The sequence below is a fragment of the Peromyscus maniculatus genome, chromosome 19 (assembly GCF_049852395.1).
Source record: "Peromyscus maniculatus bairdii isolate BWxNUB_F1_BW_parent chromosome 19, HU_Pman_BW_mat_3.1, whole genome shotgun sequence".
NCBI lineage: Eukaryota > Metazoa > Chordata > Mammalia > Rodentia > Cricetidae > Peromyscus > Peromyscus maniculatus.
The window spans coordinates 22,680,003-22,707,663 of NC_134870.1; positions in this window are offsets into that span (position 1 = coordinate 22,680,003).

Here is a 27,661-nt window from a genome sequence, read left to right on the forward strand (position 1 = left end):
GTCCAAGATATCTATTGTACATCATGGTTAATGTAGTTGATGATGACATAGCCTTGAAGAAGGCTAAGACAGTGAGTTAGGGTTCTCACCAACAAAATAATGACTATATGGTGTAATGCTTGTGGCGATTGGCTAAATTTAGCCATCTGCAGTAACAGAACAACATGAGCAGGGTACATGCATGAAGCTCTGTCTGTCAAAAGAAACAATTCAATTTATATTTAGAAAGTATGATGTTACTAGTCAAAATGTTTATAATATTATTGATTAATGTTCATGAGGTTGTAAATGTATTTCCATAGTACTAAAACTTTTTTTTAGCCTTTTGTCTCTTGAGATAGGGTTTCTCTATGTAGTCCTGGCTATCCTGGAACTCGCTCTGTAGACTAGGATGGCCTCGAACTCACAGAGATCTAACTGCCTCTGTCTCCAAGTGCTAGTATGAAAGGCATGTACAGCTACCACCAGGCAGTACTATTGCTTTTATTTCATGTTTAATTAAAAAAAAAAACAGCTTCTTGTTGTATGATTGATTCATAATAAATATCATGTGATTAGTTTCTACATATATTTATGCCTGCAAAACCCTCACCATAACCCGTTATCTCCAAAATTTTACTTTCTGGGCTCTCAAGCTCTCCACAATCCTTGCCACACCCTTTCTAGGAAATTCCCTCGTATAGACCACTTTCATTGTCTAAAAATTTCTCTAAGAAAAATTACTCAGAATGTCCTAATTTTCACTCCTTTTTTTATTCCATTCAACAAAATTGCTTATTCGCTTTCTTGCTGCCTGCCATGTCACTGCAAGAGGTTTGTACATTTTTTTTTGCTCCATTCAACAACTGTGGTATTAATAGAAACTATTAAATCATTTCTGGGTTTTTTTTTTGTTATTGCAAGCCCAACTGCTGTAACATTTGTATAAAAAAAATTCCAAAACTTGGAACTAAAGATGGCTTCATATCCTTTTTGGCAACAACGTGGCTGTGGCTGATGGCCCTGGTTCCAAACACAAGGAAGAAACTTCTCAGGAGTTACTTTAGCTCAGAAAGGAAAACAGAATCAGAGAAGAGGCACATTCAGGCTCCAGAGCAACGGCTGCCTGCACTGTTTATACAACTAGCCAGCCCATTGCTCAATTACTCTTTTCTGTCTAGGCTGGTTCCTTCTGGCCTTACTCATTTGAGACCAAAACAGTCTGAATGATCATCACCGCCACGCCGGACACCTTAAGTCACAATTGAAACTTCTTTGAAGGAATGGTTTTGGAATCTGTTGTGTATGTCCTTATTATCCCCATGCAAAGTAGCACTAAGCATATGCTATTGTTTTGAAGAATCCTATTGTTCACTGAAGAAAAAAACAATAATCATGTGAGGCTATGGAGCAACCTCCACACACTTGGAGAACACAGCGTTCTTTGATCAGGATTAAAATGATGTGTTCTTCAATTCACTCTGAAGAAGCGCACTTAGGCACAGTCTTGGCTGTACTTGAGTACTATACTTTAACACATACAACCTACAGTTTCAAACCATAGTTCTTAACATAGAAAGTACCCAGAATTTCATCATATTTATGATAACATTTTTCTCTCTGGCTAAACTGGCTAGTATCAGGACATCTATATAAATGAATAGAGTTACTTGGGTTCTATTGAAAGACTTGGAAGATGTTGTAAATAATATAACCATTGCATGATTTCTTTACCTAAAAAATACACAGTCTGGTGAACTAATGGCTGAGTAATAGTCTCACAAGAGCAAATACTAAGTGGTCAGTGACTACTAGCCAAAAATCTCTACAGAGCCCATTGATGAACAAGATTAACTCCAAGTCATCAGTCTTAGCATTTGACCTTTATTCTTTCCTATTAAATGTCTGTGTTCAGCACTTGTCGTCTTGTCTCATCATCAAAGCCATGATAACTTTTCTAAAAGGTAAATATTAATACCCCAGCCAAACACATGAGCTCTACAGAATTCAGAGACATCAGAGTTAGTCAGGACTCATTTATAAATACTCCAACCTCAGAACACGTATGATCAAACAAGAGGCAAGTGAGCTAACAGAAAATAAAAACACAGTAGTATTGACAGAAAAGAAAACATGAGATTAAAGTGGAAGATTATACTGCATAGTAATGACATCTATTGGTTTTTGAGTAACTATTACCTAGCAAATGTTCTCAAAAGTTTTGTAACATGGATAGGTTTGTCATCATTGAAAAAAGAAAAAGAAACTTCAGACTTATGAAGTTAAGTGATTTACCAGAATATTATGTAACTACTAAGTGTAAGACCAGGTTATAATTAAATGTAGATATATATCCAACTTTTGGTCAGTTGTTTAGTTTTACTCCTTGACCTGGGAGCAAACTATACACATCCTTCTTACCTTCTACCCTGTGTCCCTTAATGCTAATGTCCAGCTTCAGATATACCTAATTCAAAGACAATACCACTTTGGAATTTCAGATGTTTCCAGATGGGTAATCATATCTTCTACTCTGTCTACACAACTTCTCATCAACATAGAGAGAATTGGTTAGAGGAAAATAAGCTGAGGTTTAATCTTTATCTCACACCCGCCCTCACAAACATATAAAGTACATAGTCAGATTCATTGCATTTCTTGTATCAGGACAAACTTTTGTTAAGGAAGACCCTGGGAGCTAAAATAGCTCATTCAGTGGCAGTGACAGGTCTGTGACACAGTGAGTGGCCCCTAGAATCAGCTGACTGGTCCTTCAAAGTCAGAAGTCTAGCTCCAACAGAAGACGGCACTGGAGTTATCACTAGAGTTGCCATCCTTTATACGTGTTCATCCTAGGTGTCCATCATGGTAGTGCCTGAGACAATCCAAGCAAAAAGTGTTAACAAATAGGTTGGAAATGAATGGAGGAAATAAAAGATTTCTCCATACTTCTCCAGGTCTTGTGTTGAGTTCAAATTCCCCAAAGAAATAGGTGGCTTGCTTCAAGCATTTTACTGATTACTGGGAGCTCTTTTTATTGTAGGACATTTTATGGTGATAAGATCCCATGTGAGCTATTGTCTTAGTGTTCTATTGCTGTGAAGAGATGCCACAAGCATAGCAACTCTTATGAAGGAAAACATTTAATTGGGACTAGCTTACAGCTTCAGAGGTTTAGTTCATTTTCATCATGGTGGGGAGCATGGTGATATGCAGGCAGACATGGCGCTGGAGAAGTAGAGAGTTCTTCATTCAGATCTTCAGGCAGCAGGAAGACAGAAACTCTGGACTTGAAATGGGCTTTTGAAACCTCAAAGCCCACCCCCAATGACGTACTTCCTCCAATAAGGCCATACCTCCTAATCCTTCCAAGTAGTGCCACTTCCTATGAGGCTATGGGAGCCAATTTCATACAAATCCCAATACACATATATAATGTACCATTTTATAATACTTGCTATGAAATCAACTCTTATGAATCCCTTGAAATTGTACATTCACAATATTTTGCAATCATCAACTGCCTATTCCCAGAACTTCTTATCATCCCAAACTGAAACTGATTTCTGGGCTGTTTTAGGTATGGAATTGACTCCATGTCTGATATTTTATATCTTGCTCTTGAGGAAACACTTCTGTTTATCAATAGAAAATACTTGAACAGAGTGGTGAGATGAGTTACTGAAACCTGAGAGGACTCATTAGGAGATAGATGGGCACACATTGCTTCCACTTCTAGACCTGAGGGAAAGACATTGCCAAAGCCTAAGAGTTAAAACACGCAAGGGACCCTGGAGAAAGAATCTTTGATGGCAGAGGAATAGAGAGAGATGTATCCCAGACGGCAGTAAGGCAGGGAGATAGCGGGAAAACATAATAGGCTGGCATTTTGATGGAATACTCTGTCCTTCAAATCTGAAATGAAGATAGTAAGTACAGCAGCTCATGTGCTGAGTGCACAGAGGCCAGGACTTCAAGAGTGTGGTGGGTTGAATGAGAATGGCCATACAGGCTTATATTTTTGATGCTTGGCCACCAGGGAGTGGATCTGTTTGAAAGGATTGCAAGGACTAGGAGGTGTGGTATTACACTGGCTGGCTTTGTGTCAACTTGATGGAAGCTAAAGTCATTAGAGAGTAAGGAGCTTCAGTTGAGGAAATGCCTCCATGAGTTCCAGCTTTAAGGTGTTTTCTCAATGAGTGATCAATACACCAGGGCCCAGCCCATGGTGGGTGGTGCCATCCCTGGGCTAGTGGTCCTGGGTTCTATAATACAGCAGGCTGAGCAAGCCAGGGAAAGCAAGCCAGTAAGCAGCACCCCTCCATGGCTTCTGCCTCCAGGATCCTGCCCCGTTTGAGTTGCTGTCCTGACTTCCTTCAATGATGTACTACAATGTAGATGTATAAGTCAGATAAACTATTTTCTCCCCAACTTACTCTTTGGTCATGATGTTTTGTCACAGCAATAGAAACCCTAACTAAGACAGGCCTTGTTGGAGGAAGTCTGTCTCTGGGGGTGGACTATGAGGTTTCAAAAGCCCATTCGAGGCCTGGCAGATCAGGATGTAACTCTCACCTACTTCTCCAGCATCATGCCTGCCATGCCTACTGCCATGCTTCCCACCATGGTGAAATGTCCCAAACCTCTGAAACTGTAAGCAAGCCCCCAATTAATTGCTTTCTTTTATAAGAGTTGCCTTGATCACGGTGTCTCTTCACAGCAACAGAAGAGTGACTAAGACAGAGGCATAGGAAGGAAAGACTCAGGGTGACTGGGCTGGAGAAGCAGAGCCTGAGGCACAATGAGTTCAACGTGGGTATGTTTCCAGAGGAATTTGAGCTGTGTTTTATACCAAATATAAAAGAATAAATGATACTTCCATGAAATTATAAAATTGCATATACTATCCTCTCAGGTTGGATGCTCTTATTTTTTTTTCCTGTTGTCTCCAGACAATCCTCTTGAAGAAATTTTGTACATGAAGATAATAAACACAGGACACCGCTAACCTTTGGCCAACAATAGAGAACATCATTCTTGTTCACCTTCATGACTCTCCTCTCTCCACAAAGCATTGCTTTCCAAGAAGAGGTAGATAAGAGTGCAGAAAGGGATTTTCATGAAGATAGATGTTTCCAGTTATAACAAATGGTTCAGGATTTGAAAACAGAATTGGTGGTTGGAAAAATGATATGAATCCAATGGTACTATACATCCTCACTACTGGCTTCCTAAAAAGTCTCCTGGGAAATTGTGGATTGCTGTCCTTACTCCTCTGGTAATGTATGATTTGTCCCTTTGTGTGACTCTATGTACCAGTCTGAGGAATGACATTAATAGAGCTCCTTCCAATGGGAAGGAAATAAATTAATATGAGAAAAACAAAACAAAACAAACAAAAACCCCTGCTAGTCTTTCCATCTATTCCTTCTTTTAAGAATCTTTTATGCATCTAGGCCTTTTAAAGCAGGTTTTTGTTTGGTTGGTTAGTTGGGGGTTTTTTTGTTATTGTTTTTGTGGGTTTTTTTTTTTTTTTTGGTTATTGTTGTTGTTTTTGTTTTTTTGAGACAGGGTGTTTCTGTGTAGTTTTGGTGCCTGTCCTGGATCTCGTTCTGTAGACCAAGCTGGCCTCGAACTCACAGAGATCCACCTGGCTCTGCCTCCTGAGAGCTGGGATTAAAGGCATGCGCCGCCACCACCCCTCTTAAAGCAGGATTTTAAACACAGATCCATAATATTAAAAATAAGGCATGAGTGTCTCTGAGAAATATCAGAAGCTACACCCATAAAGTCTCCCCAACATGGCAACCAAATGTGAGCTGAACAAGGAGGACACCAATGAATATCTAGGCTTCAGAGGAGAAAGCCCAGGAGGCCTCAATCCTGCACAAAGAACTGCAGGCAACTGAGGAAAGCTGGAAGCAGGAGAGGTGGTCCTCCCTAAGGAGGAGCACACCAACAGGCTGTCCAGTGCCAAATCATCAGTCCTGAAAACATACATAGAAGTAACATTATGTAGACTCAACATATCATAATTGGGAATATAAATGTATATATAAATACATGGATGAATGCAGTAACAATTCATGAAAAAGGAGACCACTAATTAAAAGGAGAGAGGAAGGTCTGGGGAAAGGAAATAGAAGGGATAAATGCAATTAAAATGCAATTTCAAAAATAAACAAAAAATAAAAATTAGCAGTAAATGAGACATCAAATAATATTTATGAAGATATGATCAACTAATTTACGAATATTTTGGGTCCTAGCCCAAAACAAGCCATTTGTTTAAAAAATTAGAATTTTTCAACAGTCTATTTTGGAAATATAAAAGGCTCAGGTGAGTACCATTGAAAGATGTCTGGCACAGATATCATGCCAAAGTTAATGCTTATGTATATGATGACTTTATCATCTTCTCTCTTCCAGAAAAATCATTTCCCAAGTGAAATTAGAAAAGTCTCAAACTAATAATTGTATGTAAAACAAGGCTACCTTAAACTTATCAGTCTAGAAATCTTAGCAACTTGTTTTTGCATGCCTCTATGACTGCCAGACACTCTTATCTCCATGGAGATATAAATGTTTATTAGTTCCCACAAGGGATTCTGCAAGTCACACTTTTAGGTCAGGCAGGCATGCAGAGATTGCTACTCCTGTGTAAATCAGGACTTGGAATGAGGCAGTTTAGAACTGCCTTCAGAGCTACTCACAAGTAGAGTATGGTCAAAGTGATCTGAACAGAGATGTACCCCAGCTTCTGTCCCCTCCTCCCTCCCTGGCTGATATGGAATGCCAACTCGGAGGTTTTTGTTTCTGCCAACAGCAGTGATACTTCCTATCTTGATTTGTCTCCACATATGAAAATTCCTGCTTGCCACATCTGGAAGATTTTTGTCTTTGGAGGGTACCTGCATTCTGCACTACATGTAGTTGATATGTTATTAAGATATTCCAATGGATGGGCTTAGATGATGTGAAATCGCCTGTGAAAAAGCAAAGAAGTGGACAGAAAGCACAGAGAACAGGATTGGAACAAATAGCTCAGGGGTGGATCACAGCCACTACCCTGAATTACCAGACCTCTGTGATGCTTTTCCTGAGGGCTGTCATCCTACTATAGTGAAGACTGGGTCCTAAGTACTATCACTCTGCCTCTTGTATATACAAGATATACAAGATCCCCATACCCATGCTGAACACACTTCAGATGTTGTGACCAGCAGAAGGGAAGTATGGCTGCTTCCCCAGCTCAAGTAACTCTGCCTGTGTTCACACAAAGGAAGATTTTGATTTCTTTATGTCAACTACAAGCTCGTATTGCCTTTCCTCCTACTCAGCCACATCTTCAACATTCAACAGAAATTGGGTTTGAACATCTTTTTATTCAGGAATATCATAGACAATTTGGTAGATTAAATGATAAATAGACTATACCTGAGGGTTTCTACTGCTATGAAAAAATACCACGATCAATGTAACTTATAAAAGAAAGTGTTTAATTGAGCCTACAGTTTCAGAAGGTTGGTGTCCATGAAGCAAAGGCATGGCATCAGGAACTGCTGAATGCTTTCATCTTGATCTGCAAGCAGGAACCTCAAAGCCCACCCCCAATGATACACCTCTTCCAACAAGGCTGCATCTCCTAATAGTTGCCAAACAGTTCCATCAACTAGGACCATGTGTTCAAATATTGCACCTATGAAGGTTAGTCTTATTCAAACCCCTACAGATTGTTGTTGTTGACGATGATAAGGATGAAAATAAATAAAAGATAGATATATAGATAGATAGGTGATAGATAGACAGTAGATAGATTAAATGGTAGATAACTTGATAGATAAATAAGTAACAGGTAGGTGAATTATTGGTAGAGTATATGGATAGATAGATGATAGGTAGGTAGGTAGGTAGGTAGATAGATAGATAGATAGATAGATAGATAGATAGATAGATAGATAGATAGATAGATAGATAGGCACACAGATAGAGAGAGAGACAGAGAGACAGATAGATAGATTGATTGATTCTGGGCATGATGGTATCTGAGCAAAAAAGGCTGAGGCAGAAAGATCATGAGCTTGAGGCTACCCTGGAGAACATAGAAAGACCTTATATCAAAAGAATGAATATATCAAAAGAAAGAATGAGTCAGAGACATTATAGGTATATATTGACAGATAAATATTTATATCTTCATCCATTTATATATTTATATAAATCAGCCATTGACTTCTAATAGTTTGAATTCTTTTTCAACATTTTAAAAATAAAAATGATAGGCACTCATGAGTGGCTATACTTTCAATTTAATTTTTTTTGTATGAAGACAGAGTTTCTCTGTGTAGCCCTGGCTGTCCTGAAATTCACTCTGCAGACCAGGATAGCCTTAAATTCGGATCCACCTGCTTCTGCCTCCTGAGTGCTGAGATTAAAGGCATGCGCCACCACTGCCTGGCTCAATTTTAATTTTTTAATTTTCTTCCAGACTAGCAATATATAGTATCAATGTCCTATTGTGATTTTGAGTATGAGCAGTGTGCATCAGCAAGCAATCACCCCCTCCATTATGAAGGTAAACAACTGAAACTGTATTGTCTGACAGCTTGGTATATAAGCATTTAAATTATAGGAATAACGGATTCTTCATTTTAAAATTGGCTCATGGTGAATGATTTTGCCCAAGTGTAAGCATCCTTAAAGTTGATATGTTATGAGTGTTACATGCATTTCTGATGCCTATTGATGTGAGTTCACTGGGACATGTAGAACACACATACATGGTATTTTAGGAACATTGAAAGAAAGACGATGCAATAATATATTTGCAACATTATATACTATGCTTTTCACACTGGATCAAAAGCAAATTTCAATCAGCTTGAGCCTTAAAGACCTTTCTATGTGAAATGAGTGAAGCCTTACTGAAAATTGTTGAGAGAAAAAATGTTGCAAGTCAAATATGTATCTGGTCAATAAAACCTAGTCATAAACCTGGTTTAATATAGATATAAAAACCAGAATTCAGAGAAGTGTCTCAGAGAAGAGACACTTAAGAGGAAATAGAGTTCACATTCGGTGGCTGAACATCAGGGCCTTATTTTTTATACAGCTACAAAGGCAGAGGAATAAGGAAGAAATCAAATTTCCTGGTGTACAGAGAAGATACATTGTAAACTCCAAAAATTCTAAACAGTGCTACAAATAATGATTCCTTGTTACTCAGTGTGTGAAATGGAACTTTGATGTGAAGATTAAAGATAATTATATTTCAGCCACCTTTGCCACTCAAATATAATCCCTGAGTGTTATGCTCAGATTTGTAGGTTTCAAGATGTGTATGTGTGTGTGCAGGCTATGTTAGTAGAAAATATTATTTTTGCACGCTGAAACACAAGTCATGATAAATTGGGCTATCAGCATCAAACTCTCCAGGTAATTTCTATCTTTATTGCTAACAAGTTGAGAGGTCACTGCAGACTTAGAGCCTTTAGGGACGCGGGCATTGAAAGCAATGGACAGAAAGTCCCCACAGAGCTGTGAGCGTCCAGATCTACCAGGCCACCCATTAGGCCTCAAGTGCCCGACAGTCAGGGTCTGCCAACAGTGGAAAAATCTATTTCTTGCCTACTTATGATTTCTATGACCACAGCCAGAAGATTGGTAATCAGTGTGTTTCACACCAGGCACAGCAGCAGCTAAAACACGTGGTGAGGCTTGCACACCTGGTTTATGTGATGTTTAGTAGGCAGCAACAGTGTCCTAAACAGTCTCCATGAACAAGGACTAGGTTTACTGGAAGTACAAAGGACTCCCTCAAATACTAAGGACACCATGAAAGACTCATACTAACATAGATAAGAGCTAGTGCTCAGAGAACATGTTAATTAGTTTTGATACCCAAATATTCTAAGATCTGTTGAGGGAGCCCTGAAGAAATTTACTTTGTGCAACAAGGACACAGCACAAAGTGCTCCTAGACTATTATGGCTATTTCTCACATCTTTCATGATCACCACCACTAATTGTTTCTCAATAGCCAGTCTTAGTTCTCAGTTGAACACTTAATACTAAAGCACCTCTCTCATTGTCCTTCAGAAATGCATTTGCTGACATCGCCAACATCTTGCAGACAGCAAATAATGGTTCCAGCCATCTTTTTGGTTCAAGGACAAACTGCAAAGAAAGACTAGGACAAAAAGATTGAAGTAGCATGTTCCTAACGACCAGTACTCAGCTCTATCAGTCCTGTACATCTTAATCCAGACTTTCGAAGGATAAATTATTGATTTAAAAAAAAATAATTTTCTGCTACATGCAACTACATCTAACTTAAATAATATGGAACTTTCCACATTACCAAACATGAGCAGGTGTGTTTTTCATAAGCAAAAGTTGTTCTTTCACTCAGTCTCCTGGGTTTTCTATGAGAAACCAAAGCAAGGGCTGGAGAGATGGATGGATCAGGAGTTAAGAGCACTTGCTGCTCTTTCAGTGGACCTGGATTCAATTCCCAGCATCCACATGGTGGCTCACAACCATCCATGGCTCAAGTTCCAGGGGATTTGATGCCCTTTTATGGCCTTCATGGGCACCAAGCATGCAGATGGTACACAGATATACATGCAGAGCAAACACCCATATACATAAAATAAATATAAAAAACTTAAAGGAGAGGAAGAGAGAGACAGACAGAGAAACAGAGACAGAGTGGGGTGGGAAGAGGCCAAAGTGAATCTGTAAGCAAAATTGTTGACTCAGATAATTTACTCTTAAAGCATGAGGGGAAGCAGACTGAAACGGAGTTATCAACTAAAGGTCTACAGTGGCTCTTGGGTTTCCCCAAAAATCTACTTTTCCCAGAAAGACTATGTTTGGGTGAACACCTCGATTTGTTTCTCATTTGATAGTCTGTCCTTTTTATGGCCTTAAAATAAATAAGGGAGGTCCAGGTCTACAGCTCCCATCTGAATCACCCTGACCCAAATGTCATCGGTGATGGTTAGATCCACTGGTGATAATGTAACTCAATATTTGAGTTAGGCTCAGGCACAGTTTGGATTATATCGATCAGAATGCAGTCCAGTGAGAAGAGCATATAAATCTCGCTAAAGTAACAAAAAGAAAACAAGCTTTCAATGCTGTTGGATAAAAGCAAACTGCTGCTGGTAATTAAAATGTCTTGTTCTTGGAAAGAACGTTGTCATATATCAAATAAAGATGATTTAGAAATCTTCCCAAATTAAAAAAAAATCAAGCACAGTACATGCCATGTTTGATAATATTTCTGTCATTTCCTGTATTCCATGGATATCTCCGTAGATATGAATTTTGAGGGCCAAGTTGTGTAATCCTTGAGGGATTCTGGGAAGTGGCACCAGTCCATCCCTTAATCTGTTTCTCCACATTCATTTCCAGAACCCCACTTCCCCCGCCATCTGGATCGTCTCTGTACTTTCATTTTGACTCACTACTGCAGACTGTCCCAGAGAGGTTTCTCTGGGTCATCACTGTGCAAACCTACCCCTTCAGACAGGTCCTTCTTTTTTGCCACAGAGGTAAAAACTATTTGATCTTCTATCAAACTAGTCATGCTAGCACACCCTACGATCCAAGTGTTTTCCTCATCCCCTTCAGTGAGCCAATAATCCTCATCAGACTCAAGTTTCCAAGATCATAATTAGTCCTGAAATTCATGAATATTACTCTTTGTCTTCCAGCATACACACCTCGGGCAGAGGTCTCCCAGGCGATGTAATCTTTTAGGGAATTTGAAGAGAAAGGACAATGAGGTTATTTTGAAAAAGCTGTTCAAGTCTGGAAATATACAATTAAAAAATTACAATAAAGGGCTAGGAGGATGGCTCAGCAGTTAAGAGAATTGGCTACTTTTCCACAGGACTTGAGATTTGATTCCCAGCACCTATATGACAGGTAATAACTTTTGTAACTGTAGTTCCAGGGGATCCGATGTCCTCTTCTGGCCTCTGTGGGCACTGTATGCTCACGGTGCCCAGATACATACAAGCAAAACACTCATACACATAAAGTAAAACTCGATATACCTTTTTTTTTTAATTTTTAAAATAAACCTGAAACATTACGTTTTTATATAAAATTTAAATAGCACTGCTAATCACTTTTATATGTCAGAAATAATACCAACCTTAAGATTTTCAATTTTTTTCACTTTATTTTTTATGGGTATGTGTGTGAGAGAGATTTGTGTATTTGTGTGTAGATCCATGCACGCTCCAGCACACATGGAGATCAGAAGACTATCCTAGGGAGTCAGTCCTCTCCTTCCTTCCATGGGTTCCCAGAGATTCAACTCAGGTCACCAACTTTAGACAGCCATTCTGCCAACCCCTAACATTAATTTTTTGGCATAGTTATTGTGATACTCTTTATCATCTTTCTAGATTTTTGGACTGTTTAAGTGAACAGTCTATAATAACTTTGCTTCTGGTTGCAGTACTCTACCAGTTGCTATGGTTTGAAGAATATAGTGACTCCACTGTTGTGTCAGTCAGTCTCGTAATCCCATTAATTCAAAACTGGGCTTAACCCAGTGTTATTGACGCTTTGGGTATCATCAGTGTTTATCACCTAGAATTTTGCATGTTGGCAGTTTGGTCCCAATGTAGTGCTGTTGCCATAGAAGACCCTTTTGGAAGTAGGGCTTAGTGGTCATGTTAGTAAGGGCAAAATCTTTGGAAGGATTTAATGTAGTGCTCTTGGTACACATTAGTTCCTTTGAAACTGTGTTATTATTTAAAAGAGAAGAGAAGAGAGAGAGAGAGAGAGAGAGAGAGAGAGAGAGAGAAACCTTATCACTGAATCCCTCTGGGTTTCTATCTTGCCATATGACTACTCTCTTAACAAGTGTTTCCACCAGGCTGTCATCCACCATGTTGGAATATAACCAGGAGCCGCTCACTTACCAGAATGGTCTCTTTTCTTTATGTATTACCCAGCTGTGGGTGTTTTGTTACACAAGAAAACAGAATGACACTGAAGATTTTTCTGGCATTACAGAATCTATTGACCAAATCCAGTCACATGGTTTCCATTCAGCGTAAAAGGCAGAGTAACATATTGACTACTTGAAATGTTTCTCAATATCACTTTCTACTCTAGCCCGACCTTACTAAGCACAAGCTATATGGAGAAGATAACTACATTTTCTGGTAAGAATAAATCAGGTAGTTTTTTTGCATGTCAATAAGAATCAAATTATGTAGGTAGTTGAAGGAACCTGTTCTTGCTGATCAAGACAGCAGATATAAATGTAAAGATCTTTTTACTCACTGCCCTGACATCATGTTCTTGTTTTATAGATTCTCTTGGCTAGGGTTTCCTACTTTCCCAGATATTAGTAATCACAATCACCATCTGCTTCCTTTCTTTGTGTATAAAGTACTAGTTTCCTCCAGCATGTCTCCCTCTTACAGAGCACACTGGGGAGGCTTTGTCACCAAGAGTACATAATGTGGTGGTAATAAATTTTATGGGTATTTAGCTGTCGTGTAGATTTATTCCCTGATCCTGGCAGTCCAGAGAATTCTTGGTTCAGAAGTGAGAGACAAATTTGTACAGATCCGACCAAGTTGCTACTTCTGTTAACAGAAATTTGCCTATCTCATTCATGCCCAGGCTGACTGATGATGATCAACTCTCATGATAGCGGCTCTCATTTGGCACCAAGAAGTGCGTTTGCATCCTTCTCTGACAGATGCAACAGGACAACACGAATGTAAAAAGTGCATGACAAAGCATAAATGTATGCCAAAACTCACAAAATTATGACAGAAATAAAGGACCTCAATTCCAGGTTTCTTAACTTCTCAATTGTTTATTAAACTCATATGTTCAGAATTTAAGGAAGAATCATAGAGTGACTAATTATTATAGATGACTAAGAAACCCCCCTTGATTTGTTGAGTTGACTTATGAGGTGTCTTGAGTTTCTGGGGACTCAGTTCTAGGTTTCCCTACACTATAAAATATGAACAATTAGACTAGTATAAATTAGAATTTTGTTGCCACTTTCTTGCCCTGCAAAGTTGAATCAAATGATATAATTTGGATCTTTCACCAACATGGGGGCCAGTATCTTCTCTCAGCTTTAGAGTTTAGATCTAAAAATGGAAAGATATGAAATTATGAAGCATCTTGAGTACATTCAGACTTCGAAGATTCAAGAGAGACAAGGACAGTATCCTGTCACAACCATGGGATAGAAAGTGAAATTCACCAGGCTTAATCATAATGTTCAACACTAAGGGACTTCATGGCAATCAGTTTCTTGCCAAGACTGCATGGTCCTTTTGCTGGTGATAAAATAATGAAAGAAGTGGAGGAAGTGATCAGATGTATTTCATGGATAGATCTCTTAGATAGTGAGTGGAAATTTCATCTCGTGTATGGAAAGGTGAGGCACGCTTGTGGTGGTATTGTGTTCCCCAAAATATTGTGTACCTTAATAAACTTATCTTGGGTCAGAGAACAGAAAAGCCACTAGTTAGGCAGTGATAGCACACGCCTTTAATCCTAGCATTCCAGAGGCAGAAATCCATCTGGGATCTCTGTGAGTTCAAGGCCACATTGGAAACAGCCAGGCATGGTGACTCACGCATTTAATCCCAGAAAGCGAGCCTTTAATCCTAGGGAGTGATGGTAGAAAGCAGAAAGGTATATAAGGCGTGAGGACCAGAAACTAGAAGCATTTGGCTGGTTAAGCATTTAGCTGGTTAAGCTTCAGGCTTTCAAGCAGCAGTTCAGCTGAGAGCCATTGGGATGAGGACACAGAAGCTTCCAGTCTGAGGAAACAAAACCAGCTGAGAAGTTGACCAGGTGAGGTTAGCTGTGGCTTGTTCTCTGATCTTCCAGTTCACCCCAATACCAGGCTCCGGGTTTGATTTTATCAATAAGAACTTTTAAGATTCCTGCTACACACGCTACTATAAAATATGTCCCTAATGAAATAAGAGCAGAGTGTTAAAAGCCAAGGTAAGAAAATGGAACATCAGTAACATGCATCCAGTCATTCCCTCTACTGCTTTCCGTACTTTCTCTCCAGCAGGAGGACCATGCAGTCTTAGTTAGAAACAGATTCCCATGAAGTGCCATTAATACTACACATTGTAGTACAGCCTGGTGGATTTCACTCTCCACACCTAAGCTGCGATGGAATATGGAGTTGTGGTTCATAAACATAAGGATGCTAGAGGCCAGTTGGGTTTCATCTGCAATGTGTGTGCTCACTTGAGCAAAGGTAAGTAAGGGTTTGGTGGCCAAGTCTGGGTAAAAAAAGCAAAATGTTTTGTGATGGTCTGTGTTTATTTGCTTCTTCTTTTGACACACGAAGTGTGCTTTATTTTATTTTATTTATTGTTTGCTTTTGAATATTTCTAAGCTAGGAGCATTTCTCCACTGTGGCCATCACCATCACAGTTACTTTCTGTACCGGGTCAAGTTTATTAATATGGGTTTCAAGTAAATTATTCTGTAAATCCTTTGCTCTTATAAATTATACTGCTTATAAATTATACTCTTATAAATTATACTGCTATGACAGAATTTTTATTTGTTCACAAAAAATTGCTATGTTCTCCTTATTGACTAAAGGGATCTGTCTTTTGTTATATCAGATAATATCTTACTGTTATTCACAAATTGCTCATAAGACAACTTGGGATTCACTTTACACAGTGACTATGTGTTGTTAGCTTTACTTAATGCAATTCTACTCTAACTTATTCTCTAAGAAAAATGACATCCAGTATCCTAGTAGCTATTATCAAAGCTATGAAATAATACTCCCAAGTTACCTCCCTTCCTAGTCTTCAAAGAGAAAATTCATTCAATTGAGACTCAAGCATTACCCACTTTTGCCATAAAACACTGTTACTCACACAGGATGTGCTAGCCCAGCCCTCCTGTCAACAAGTATTTTGGGAATTATTGTTATGTGGTTAGTGATGTAACAGTAGACGATTATATTTCTGTTCACCATAAGCACTTACAAGTGTTGTTGAAAGTTTAAAATGGCATCTTGGATGAATCTGACAGGAGAAACATAATCACTGGCCCTCTGTTTCTTTCTCTTCTTGATTGGCCTAACTCTTCCCCCTGCCCACTCCTGAGCAGAGGAAGATCCTGTCAGACTCTTGCCTTTCTAGTTCAATGCCAAATTCTCCTAAAGGAGAATGTTTGGCTCTTTTTAATCAGGACTGTTCACAGCCCCTGACTCATTGTTTTAAGAAGGTGGTTTTCCACAATACATACATGTGTGTGGTAGAAGCGGGGACTCTTTCCAGTGGAAACCTCCCTAAGGCTTGGGCTGTAGTCAGTGATAGAGAGCTTACCTAGCATGCAAACCTCTATACAATTTAGAATCCCCAAAGAGGAATCTATCTATGCTTGAGTTGAGACCATGTATACATAAATTATATATGCCAACATATACTTTTAGATCGACTAATTTTATTATCTTCGAAAATATAATTCTTACTAGTCTATAGTTGATACATAAGATCAATCAGACATAAGGACCCATTAGTGTCCAACAAGTTTATTTCAAAGTAGATTTACAATGTTTTAATGGAGGTGATGTTGAAATACGTGCATATACTTTAAATTTTCTTTCTGTAGTATTGCTTCTTCTAACCTCAGTTTTTAGTAAGTCCACAGGGGAAAAAAATCTCACATGTACAACATTGAAGAGACAAAACAAAAACTTTTATAAGACAGCTTATGCTACACTTCCTGTAATAAATTTATATGATTATTTTTTCCCAATATAGTTCCTGTGAATACATAAATTTGGTACAACATTAAAGGAATGAATTTTAAAAGTTTATGAGATAGCTTATACTCCATTTCCTGTAATTAGTTTCTATGATTTTTTTTTTGCTCGATATAGTTTCTATGAGTATATAAACTTAGCTTCAGGCAAAATGGGTTTCATCATCCAAGCTTTCGCCTAGATAGAACTGTTAAGTAGATGTTTCCAAACATCCTGTGGTGCAGAATAAAATGAAATAATTAGAGACAGGAAATTTGTCAGAGTCACACCATTACTGGTTACTTTAAAGTGAAAAAAAAGGGAAGCCTTTGACAAACTGGTATCCCCAGTCCATGGTATACCAAGCCTGTGGATCTCAGGAAGCGTCAACAAGCCATGAGTCTATGTGTGCTGGCAGAAACCTTTTCTTCCCCTATAAGGGCAAATAAAGATAACCTAACATCTTCTAAATTGAGTGAAATCTGCCTTTGGTTTGCTGACACTTTGCTATGTCCACATTGCTGGTTTAAATAAAACTAAAAGGATGACTAGAATCAAATATCTCTTCTGACCTAATCACCCCATAAGGTGATCCTAGGATAAAGAGCAACAGATTCTAAGAATCTGGGTCCAGTGTGGTTGAAAATCCCTATACCATGATTTTTTAAATTTTTATTAATTTTGATTTCCTGAGGCTCTAATATGCTTAGGAGCCTCCTGACTGCCATGTGCTTACATGTTGCTCTGGTGTCCATAATCTTGGCCCTAATATGACAGTTAACTTGATTGTTCATGAATGTATGGTCCAAATCCACTCACTTGCATATTTTGCTGAAAAAATGGGGCTAGCAGGATAGAACTGTGTCCCGAAAAGAAAATAAAAACCCTTCAAATCCACGTGCAATCCACTTCTCATCGCTCCCTCTTCTCGGGGCTCTACCTGCAGCTTCACCTGGCCTGTTGCTCCCTGCCTTTGGTCCCAGCCCAGCAGCCTCCTACCTGCTTTCTGCTTCAACTCCTGTTTCCTTCTTTTTTCCAAATCTACCCTTCTTTTTGGATGCAGAATGCTCTTACCACCCTCAAAGTCTGATGGCATTTAAATCCCTTGAGTAGCTCAGCTTCCATACAAATTACTTTCAGAACATTTTTCCAAATAGTATAATTTTATGCTCAAAAGAATTTTGTTTCCAATAGTAAAGATAAAAATATTTTTCAATTCTTTCTTATTCCACACACATAAAAATGCATTACAATGTAATAAATATTTATGGATTATGCAGAAATACATGTGCTACTCCATTTTGGCAAAAAGATTAGTAAATAGTTTCACTTTAGAATTATACAAATATATTGAGTTTGTTATATGTTTTGGTTTTATTTTTTGTTCAAGTCACTGCTCATGAACACAAATGTATTTACTTCAAATTAGATTCTTTATTATGTTAATCCTAGTATTTATCTCTCCCACCAAAATAATATAAAATAATATACATGTACAGGTGTCATCAGGAAGGAAAAAGCAAAAGTAGCCATGGAATATGACAGATCTGTTTCAAAAAACTTAATTACAGATATTTTAAATGTCAAAAAAGAAAATTTATTATTTTTTCAACCTCTGCTTTTAGTGCTAACACTCATAGATATATTTATTAATGACTATAAGGACTCAATAAAATTTCAGTGAAAATTATTGGTTTGATAATAATTTGCAAGAGAAGTAATTCAAACATAAAGAGTCTTCTACAAAACTTAATATTTTCAGAGTGCAACATTCAGAAAGAAAACAGACTGTCTTGAGAAGGATTAAATTAGAGTTCTGTCATTAATGAAACATGAGAGATGCCTGCCTGAGAAGGTCAACTAAATTGCATACAGTTAATCAGTAAGCAAATACTGTATTTCAAAAACAATTTAAATTGTTTTCTTTAATAGGAAAAAGAAGCCGGATGTCAGTCACAGTTGTACTACCAGCACATGGGACAGGTAGATCACAAGTTCAAAGTCAACCTGGGATTTGTAGCATGACCTTTCCTCCAAAAGAGAGGTGAAGAGAGAGGGAGATGTGAGGGGAGAAAGAGAGGATATATTCCTTTGTAATTAAGAAAAATAAGTAAGCCAGCCACAGAATTGAGTGACTTAGCTTTGATGATGTATCTTCAACAAGTGTCACAACTGACTTGGGAGAAAAACTTAAAGGCCTATGCCGAGTCAGTTTAAGCAAAATGGGAAAAACTCATTCAATAGTACACAGCAGCTACTGAGTAGGAGTCTAAGGAACAACTCATATGTTAGTATACAACTTCCACCATGTAGGATTTTGACCCATGGCATAATCATAACTACAGGGTTACCTCAAAAGAATTAGCTGTTAAAAAACAAATAATTCTCAAACCACCCTGCACTACCAAAGACTAGCTATCATAGAGACATTGGGGCAAAGCGGCATATATAGCAATTAAGTCACTGACTAAATATCCTATCTGCCTTCCCTTTCCTCTCCTAGGGTGTGTGCCATGCAACCTGAACACCCTAGTCACTGTTGATGGAACCAGAAGGGTGCCTGCCAGAAGCTGGATTATTCAGCATCTCTGTCTCAGGAACTTCAGACTGAATTTTAGACGCACTGAGTCCTTTAAGGGTTAACTCTTGAGCACAGGTCACATAAACTTGCAAGCTGTGGCATACTAGTTGATGTAAGGAAGTACCAGCAGCCACTGTGTAGAAGGGGAAGGAAAATGGAAGTAGACGCCAGAGAGAAAGAGAAGCAGGGCCTAGGAGGCTGAGAGCATTTCATTTCTTGGGTGCAGTGGTGTACGAACTGCTTTGAGTTCCTTGCTCTGCCTATGCCCTATGAACTTACCAAATACTTTAGCTTAGGCTAATCAGCCATTCCTGCCTCTTTGCTATCAAAAGGAACCTGACTCAGACACCGTCTTTCTCCTGGTAGTGCAGTTAACTTGCAGGTTTGGTGCCCAGAAAGAAACACATGCCTGTGCGTTGTAACTCTATATATCTAAACCATGCCAAGGGATTTTTACAATGAAAAAGATAGGCATATAGCCTATTCATTTCTATAATCTGAAGAACTTGACACAATTCTTGGGGCAAAAATGGAACCTTCAGACGACTTCTGAATGAAGGACATACATTCTCATCAAATTTACAAATAACCTGTGGTAAGAATCTTGTTAAGCACTTTGGAAAGAGATCTGAAGCTGACCTCATGACTCAAAGTAAGTGAAACGAAGCTTATCAAGCAGTTTCATCATGTCTTGCATGATACAAGATCTCTAATCGGATCTGGTTGGCAGGCTGTGAATGAATTCACCCTTTCGACCAGAGTAGAAATGAAATGGACTTCTTGCTGCAAAGGCACTAAACTGGTATCAACAACCCAACCACCTGCAGCCTAAGGCTGTGGGGTTGCGAGTGTCTGCATTTTGCAGAGGTATTTGTTTCATAATGTTGAGTTCCTCTGTGTGCAGTTGCCCATCATGGAATTCCCACCATATGAATGAGGGCAGTTCAGATTGGCAGGTGAGCTCTTCCCTGGGGAAGACTATTTTTACTGTTTTCAGCATTCCTTGGTTGTCTGTAGTTCCTTGTGTAAGGTGGAGGCCTAATGGGCTTTCCCTCGTGTCCAAATTGGCATGCCTGTTATTTTGTCTTTGTTCAGCTCATGTTTAAGAAGTCATGCTTGTGAGACTCTACGACTGTAGTTTCTGACATTCCTAGGAGTCACAGTCTCACAGCAAACTCCCTGATCCTCTGGCTCTTACAACCTTTTGGTCCCCTTTTCTGAGCCTTAGGTGCTGGAGTTCTTTCGTAAAGATGTATCCACTGGCACTGGGCTCCACAACGCTGCATTTTGACTGGTCGTGGTTTTCTGTACCGGTCTCCATCTGTTGCAAAGAGAAATTTCCTTAATGATGAGCAATAAAGACTATACTTACCTGTGGGTATAAAGACAGATATTTAGACTATAGATAGGGATTGTTCTGGTTTAGTAAAGTGGTGACTGTGTTCTCTTCTCCAAGATCCATAATTTCACTAGCCCTAAGTACTTGGCTAGGTTTCTAGTCCCATGCATGATTTCCCTCTTGTTGAGTGGGTCTTAAGCTCAATTGGAGAGCTATTGGTTACCACCAGGGTATATGTATTACTACTACACCCTTAAAGTTATCATGCCATGTTGGTCAATGCTGTAGTTCATAGGTATCATACCTGAGTAACACTGTTGGTTGCTTCCCTCATACCAGAAGTATGAGGTACCATGAAAGCTAGTCCTCAGGAAGGACGCATTCAGGTCACTTCGAGCTCAGGGGCCTCTGGGATCTGCATCTAAAATACATGATTGTCTTCAGCAATAGAGAATTACTTTCCATTTTTAGGGAGCAATTAAGGGCTTGTAATATTTGGGGAGTCTCTTAGACAATCCTGACCAACAACTCAAAAGAGGGCTTGATGGGTGATGTTGCTCTGTATGCTGTGAATGTATTGCCCTATTGGTTGATAAATAAAATGCTGACTGGCCAGTAGCCAGGCAGGAAGTATAGGCAGGATAAGCAGAGAAGGAGAATTCTGGGACAGGAAGGCTGAGTCAGGAGACACCAGCCTGCCGATCAGGGAGCAGCATGTAATGGCACATGGATAAAGCCACGGAAAACGTGGCAACATATAGATTAACAGAAATGGGCTGAGTTTAAGTGTAAGAGCTAGTTAGTAGTTAGCCTGAGCTAATGGCCAAGCAGTTTTAATTAATATTAAGCCTCTGTGTGTTCATTTGGGTCTGAGTGGCTGCAGGACTGTGGGACCAAGGGAGCTGGGCGGGACCAAGAAAACTTCAGCTACAGTCCACAAAAGTATCATTGAGCTGGTTTTGTGTTGGCCAATTATTCCTGGGTATGGGGCCTGCCCAGAAGTATGGTTGGTATAGCTAGTGATACTCCATTGAAGAAAACTGATTTTCACCCTTGGATTTTCATTTTTGAGAGGGAGAGGAGTGGGGGAGGGAGTGAAGGTGAGAGAGAGAAACAAGAAAGAGAACATGAAGTTGTGTCGGTGGAGAGAATCTGGGAGGAGTCAAAAAAATTAATTAAAAAAATCTGTTCAGCCTCTGTGAGTTCGAGGCCAGCCTGGTCTCCAAAGTGAGTTCCAGGAAAGGGGCAAAGCTACACAGAGAAACCCTGTCTCGAAAAACCAAAAAAAAAAAAAAAATTCAGCTGGGGACAGTCCCACATATCTTTAATCTTAGCTCTCACACATAGATGAAGGCAGATCTCTGTGACTTTGAAGCTAACCTGGTCTACATAGTGAGTTCCAGGTCATCCAGTGCTATAATGAGACCCTACCTCAAAAGGAAAAAAAATTGCTTTCCAATGAACTGAGCCTACATTTATCAATAACTCAAGTTTTATGAGGCTAACCCCAGAAGAGAAACTCAACCCACCTTCCACCTTCAATGTTACTATTCCCCACTACATAGCAGTTAGACACATTCCTGGCACAGTAGGAAGACAATATGCATGTGCTGAAATAAGGAAATAATGCTATAAAGCATTCACAAAAACTTAATTATTAATTATGACAAAATGCAATCATGTAACATTGACTGAAATAGAATTATTTTAAGTTCAGAATTCTACAAAAAGTGTATTGGCGTTATATGGTATCAGTCATAAAAGCCTCTTACTTTGCTAAATGTTACTGATTTTATTTATTTTACTATTAATTCCATTGAGAACACTAGATTCTTAGATAAAGACAATGCATCTTCTGATGAATGACACTTTCCACTAGAATGTAGATACTAGAAAGGGCTCTTCGATTCATTCCCTTTGTGCTATGTTATAGTAAACACTCAGCTAGCTTATATTAACTTATATTACATCTATAATTTTGTATGTTATTTCTACAACCAAATGACAAAATTGATAATTCTAATCAATAATGAAAACAGAAGCTCAGAAAATTGGGAGATACAACCCAGGAAATCAAAACTGGAGAGATGGTTCAGCAGTTAAGAGCACTGGCCGCTCTTCTAGAGGACCCAAGTTTGATTTCTAGCACCCACATCGTGGTTCACAATCACTTGTAACTCCATTTCCAGGAGATCTAATGCCCTCATCTGATCTGTGTGGGCACTGCACCCATGTGGTATACAGAAATGTATGCAGGCAAAACATCCATATACATTAAATAAGAAAATAATTACAAAAACTTTTAAACAAAATATTGGAACATCACATCATTTCCTCCTACCTCCTGAAACTTCTAGATCTTTGTAACAGAACACACTTCCACCTTTCAAACTATTTCTTTTTCTCTGCTCTATGCCCCACCGTCTGGAAGCAAACTCACTCCTAACAACTGTGAAGTTCAAAGAAAATAGTAAAAATGGAGACCTGTATGTTAAATGTCTGAATTTTTTAAGTTATATGGTCATGGATGGTGCTAACAGATGATGGTGAAACCAAGGAGTGGTAAAACAGAGAAGTCTAGATGCTATACTCTACACACATTCCAAGCCAGTAACAGCACACTGAGCTGCTCTCTTCCTGAGAAGTCTGTAAACTAGTTGAGAGGTGCAAATCCATTCACACAAAAGCTAACACTAATATTTAAGATGTTCTTTTTCCTTAATCACTACTGGTGGGAGAATGTCATGTGGTCAGGAGGAAACTTCCAGATTCTCACCATAGAGAGAGCAAAATAACTGGGCCATCTACCAAACATTCTGATTGATTTGGGGGACTGTGTGGTGGTAATCTAATTGTATTGAAATATTATTCTGATTTGTACTGAAATATTAATTTGATTGTATGTTAATAAATAAAGTTGTCTGGGGGTCAGAGCTATTAGAGCCATAGCAAGAGTGTGGCGGTGGTGGCACACGCCTTTAATCCCATAGATATCTGTGTGTTCAGGGTCAGAGCTATTAGAGCCATAGCAAGAGTGTGGCGGTGGCGGCACACGCCTTTAATCCCATAAGATCTCTGTGTGTTCAGGGATACAGCCAGCATTGGAGACATATGCCTTTAAGACCTAGGGGGCTGTACATTCAGACAGTGACGAGGCAGTCATGTGTTTGGGTTTACAACCAATGAGAAGGCAGAACAACATACTTTAAAAATACGAACGGACAGGAAGTAGGTCTCTTTTCGCGAAGCTGGGACAGCAGGAGGAAGGGTGAGATTTTAGCTCTGAGCTCTGACCTCTCGGCTTTCTCTTTTACATTGTTTCTGTGTTTCTTATTTAATAAGACGGTTGGTTACATCTACATCTGGCGCCCAACGTGACAAGAATCCATTAAAAACTGCTTGGCTTGGCGGCAGGTCCGCTTTCCCGCAAGGGCGGCAGGCAGCCCGCGGCGGCGGCAGCGGCGGCACACGGCGGCCGGTGGCGATCGGCTTCTTAGTCCGAGCTGCTGGCGTCCTAGTCCGGGTAGCAACTTCTAGCCCGGGCCTAGGTCTGTGAGCAGCTTGCCTAAAGCCGGTGCTACAAACAACTCAGACCTGCCCGTAAAGCCAACGCACGTGGTCGGAGCTTAAGGAAGCCAGACCCAAGCCTTGACTCGGCACAAGAGGGAACACGTGGCTGCATTTAAGCTTTAGCCGGCTACGCTTTCTTGTGCGTTCTCTCTCTCTCTCTCTCTCTCTCTCTCTCTCTCTCTCTCTCTCTCTCTGGATTTACACCTGGGACACTAGGTGGCTGCTTTGAAAATCCCCTCGGATTTCTACTGTTCTACGCAGATTTGGTAAGTCATAATATATCAGATATTTTAAAGGAAACTATCTAAAAGAGAATTTTTTTCCACATTAAAAAACAAATGGGTTTTATGTGTACATTGGAAGAAAATTGGTTTTTGTTCGAAATTTTAGGCAGTCTGGCAATGGAACAACTATATAATATTAGTATTGGTGGAATTATGCACCTCATCACTATAATAATCCACATTTTAATATTTAAAAAGATAGTCAATTTAAGTGCCAGGATAACAGCGTTAGAAGAACTTGTTAAACCTGTAAAAATTCAGACAGAAGAAATTAACAGTGAAGTTGTTTCAAGTCGGGATCATAAGGTTGCAGAAAGAAAGCCTGTTTTCACACAGTCACCCTTAATTTATCCTGTAACAGTACAGCAGATGCCTGATCAAATGGCTACACAAAATACTTGGGCTCCAATTGAAATGTTGGATTTAAAAAGGTTTAAGGAGGCAATAGTATCTTATGGCATGCATTCCCCATATGTAAAGCAAATGTTAAACACTTGGTCAACATATAATAGGATAGTACCACAGGACTGGCGGGACCTCGCACAAGGTGTTCTGGAACCCAGCCAGAGACTTCAATTTCTGACTTGGTTTAAGGAGGAGGCTAAAAACATAGAAAAACAATGGAGGGATAAAGGAGTACAAGTTTGCCAGGATCAGCTTATGGGCGAAGGCCAATATGCTTCAGCACAAGCACAATGTTTATATGATGTCCAAACCCTAATTTTATGTCGAACGGCAGCCTTGAATGCATGGGACAAAGTTGAGGAACCAGGAAAAAAATCTGAGTCATTTACAAAGGTGAAGCAAGGCCCAAAAGAGTCTTTTACAGATTTTTTACAAAGACTGGCTTCAGCAGTAAAGAGAACGGTCTCGGATTCAGAAGCTGGTAAGGCAATAATTGAATCTTTGGCCTTTGAGAATGCGAATGCAGCATGCAAAAGAATAATCAGGCCATTAAGGGCAAGATCTGCACCTATGGAAGATTGGATTAGAGAAACAATTAATGTTGAAGCTGATGAGCATGATGATACATGGGTAGGAGAAGTAATTTCAAAAGGTTTGAGGAGTGTTAGATGTTTTGGATGTGGAAAGCAAGGACATTTGAAAAGGGACTGTAGACAGGTCATTTCCAGAAACAATGTTTCTTCAAGGAACAATGGCAACAGAATGCCCCTTCCTTCTGGAGTATGCAGAAGGTGTGGTAAGGGAAAACACTGGACCAACGAATGTAGATCAACAAAGGACAGACAGGGTAATCCTTTGCCTCAGTCTTCGGGAAACTCCCAGAGGGGCCTCAGGCAGGCCCCCAGTGTAAATCCAGTTCAAACCTTTCCGGCAGCCATAGAGGAAATGCCTGCTCTGGAGAGCGATTAAATAACCAAATGCCTATTGGAATAAATCATGCTGGTCAGAATGATGAAACAGAGAGAATAGAAAATTCAGGAGAAAACATAAAGAAAATTTTTTGGCAAACTTCTATTAATGAACAAAGACCAAAATTAACAATAAAAATAAATGGTGTTTTGTTGTCTGGTCTGGTAGACACAGGTGCGGACGTTACCATAATTGCACCAGAATTTTGGCATCCAACTTGGCCTCTTCAGGAGGTAAACGTTCAACTGTTAGGAATTGGGACATTATCTCAGGTGAAACAGAGTGCAAGATGGCTCGAATGTATAGGTCCAGAAGGACAGAGAGGAAAATTAAAACCATATGTGGCTAACATAACTATGAACCTGTGGGGTCGAGACTTGTTGCAACAATGGAATACTCAGATTAACATCCCTCCAATCTCAGAAACAAATCATAAACTAGCACATGTTACTGAGAGAAATATTAGAAGATATTGTTCTAATGAGTGGTCACCAGCCATCCATATTATACAAGAACAGGGCACAATAACTGATGATCTTCCAAAGACACCAACAGCTCTACCTTTAAAATGGTTAACAGACAAGCCTGTATGGGTCCAGCAATGGCCTTTAACAACAGAGAAACTCCAGGCTTTAGAAGAGCTGGTAGAAGAACAGTTAAATGCTCAGCATATTGAAGAATCAACCAGCCCTTGGAATTCTCCTGTATTTGTTATTAAAAAGAAATCTGGTAAATGGAGAATGGTAACAGACCTTAGGGCAATTAACAAAATAATTCAGCCAATGGGTTCTCTACAATCTGGGATGCCTTTGCCTACTCTGTTACCAAAAGGATGGCCTCTCATAGTTATTGATTTAAAAGACTGTTTCTTTTCAATACCCTTACAAGAAAAAGACAGAGAAAGATTTGCTTTTACAGTGCCTACTTATAATAATTCTCAACCGGTTAAAAGATTTCAATGGAGGGTCCTCCCACAGGGAATGTTGAATAGCCCAACTCTGTGCCAATATTTTGTACAACAGCCATTGGAAGTGATACGTAAAAAATTTCCTAAATCTATAATTTATCATTATATGGACGATATTTTACTAGCTGACTCAAATGCAGATACTTTAGAAATAATGTTTGAAGAAGTAAAGAAAATTTTGCCTCGCTGGGGATTACAAATTGCTCCTGAAAAGATACAAAGAGGAGATTCTATTAATTATTTAGGATATAAAATAGAGCTACAAAAAATTAGACCCCAAAAGGTGCAAATTCGGAGAGATAGACTACAGACTCTTAATGACTTTCAAAGATTATTTGGAGATATTTCTCATCTACGAACTATTGTTGGGGTAAAAAATGATGAACTGACTAATTTGTTCAAAACCTTAGAAGGTGACAAGGACTTAAATAGTCCAAGAGAATTATCACCTGAAGCTGAGAAAGAATTGGCCTTGGTAGAAAAGAAAGTGCATGAAGGACACGTGAATCGTATTGATCCAAAGCTGGATTGCATTTTGGTTATCTTACCTTCTAGGCGTTCTCCTACTGGAATATTAATGCAGAGGGAAGATATTATATTGGAATGGATATTTTTACCAAATAAACCAAATAAAAAATTAAAAACTTATGTGGAAAAAATCTCTGACTTGATTTACAAAGGAAAATTGAGACTTCGTCAATTAGCAGGCATAGACCCAGCAGAAATTGTCGTACCATTAACTAAGGAGGACATTGAAAAATTATGGACAGAAAGTGAA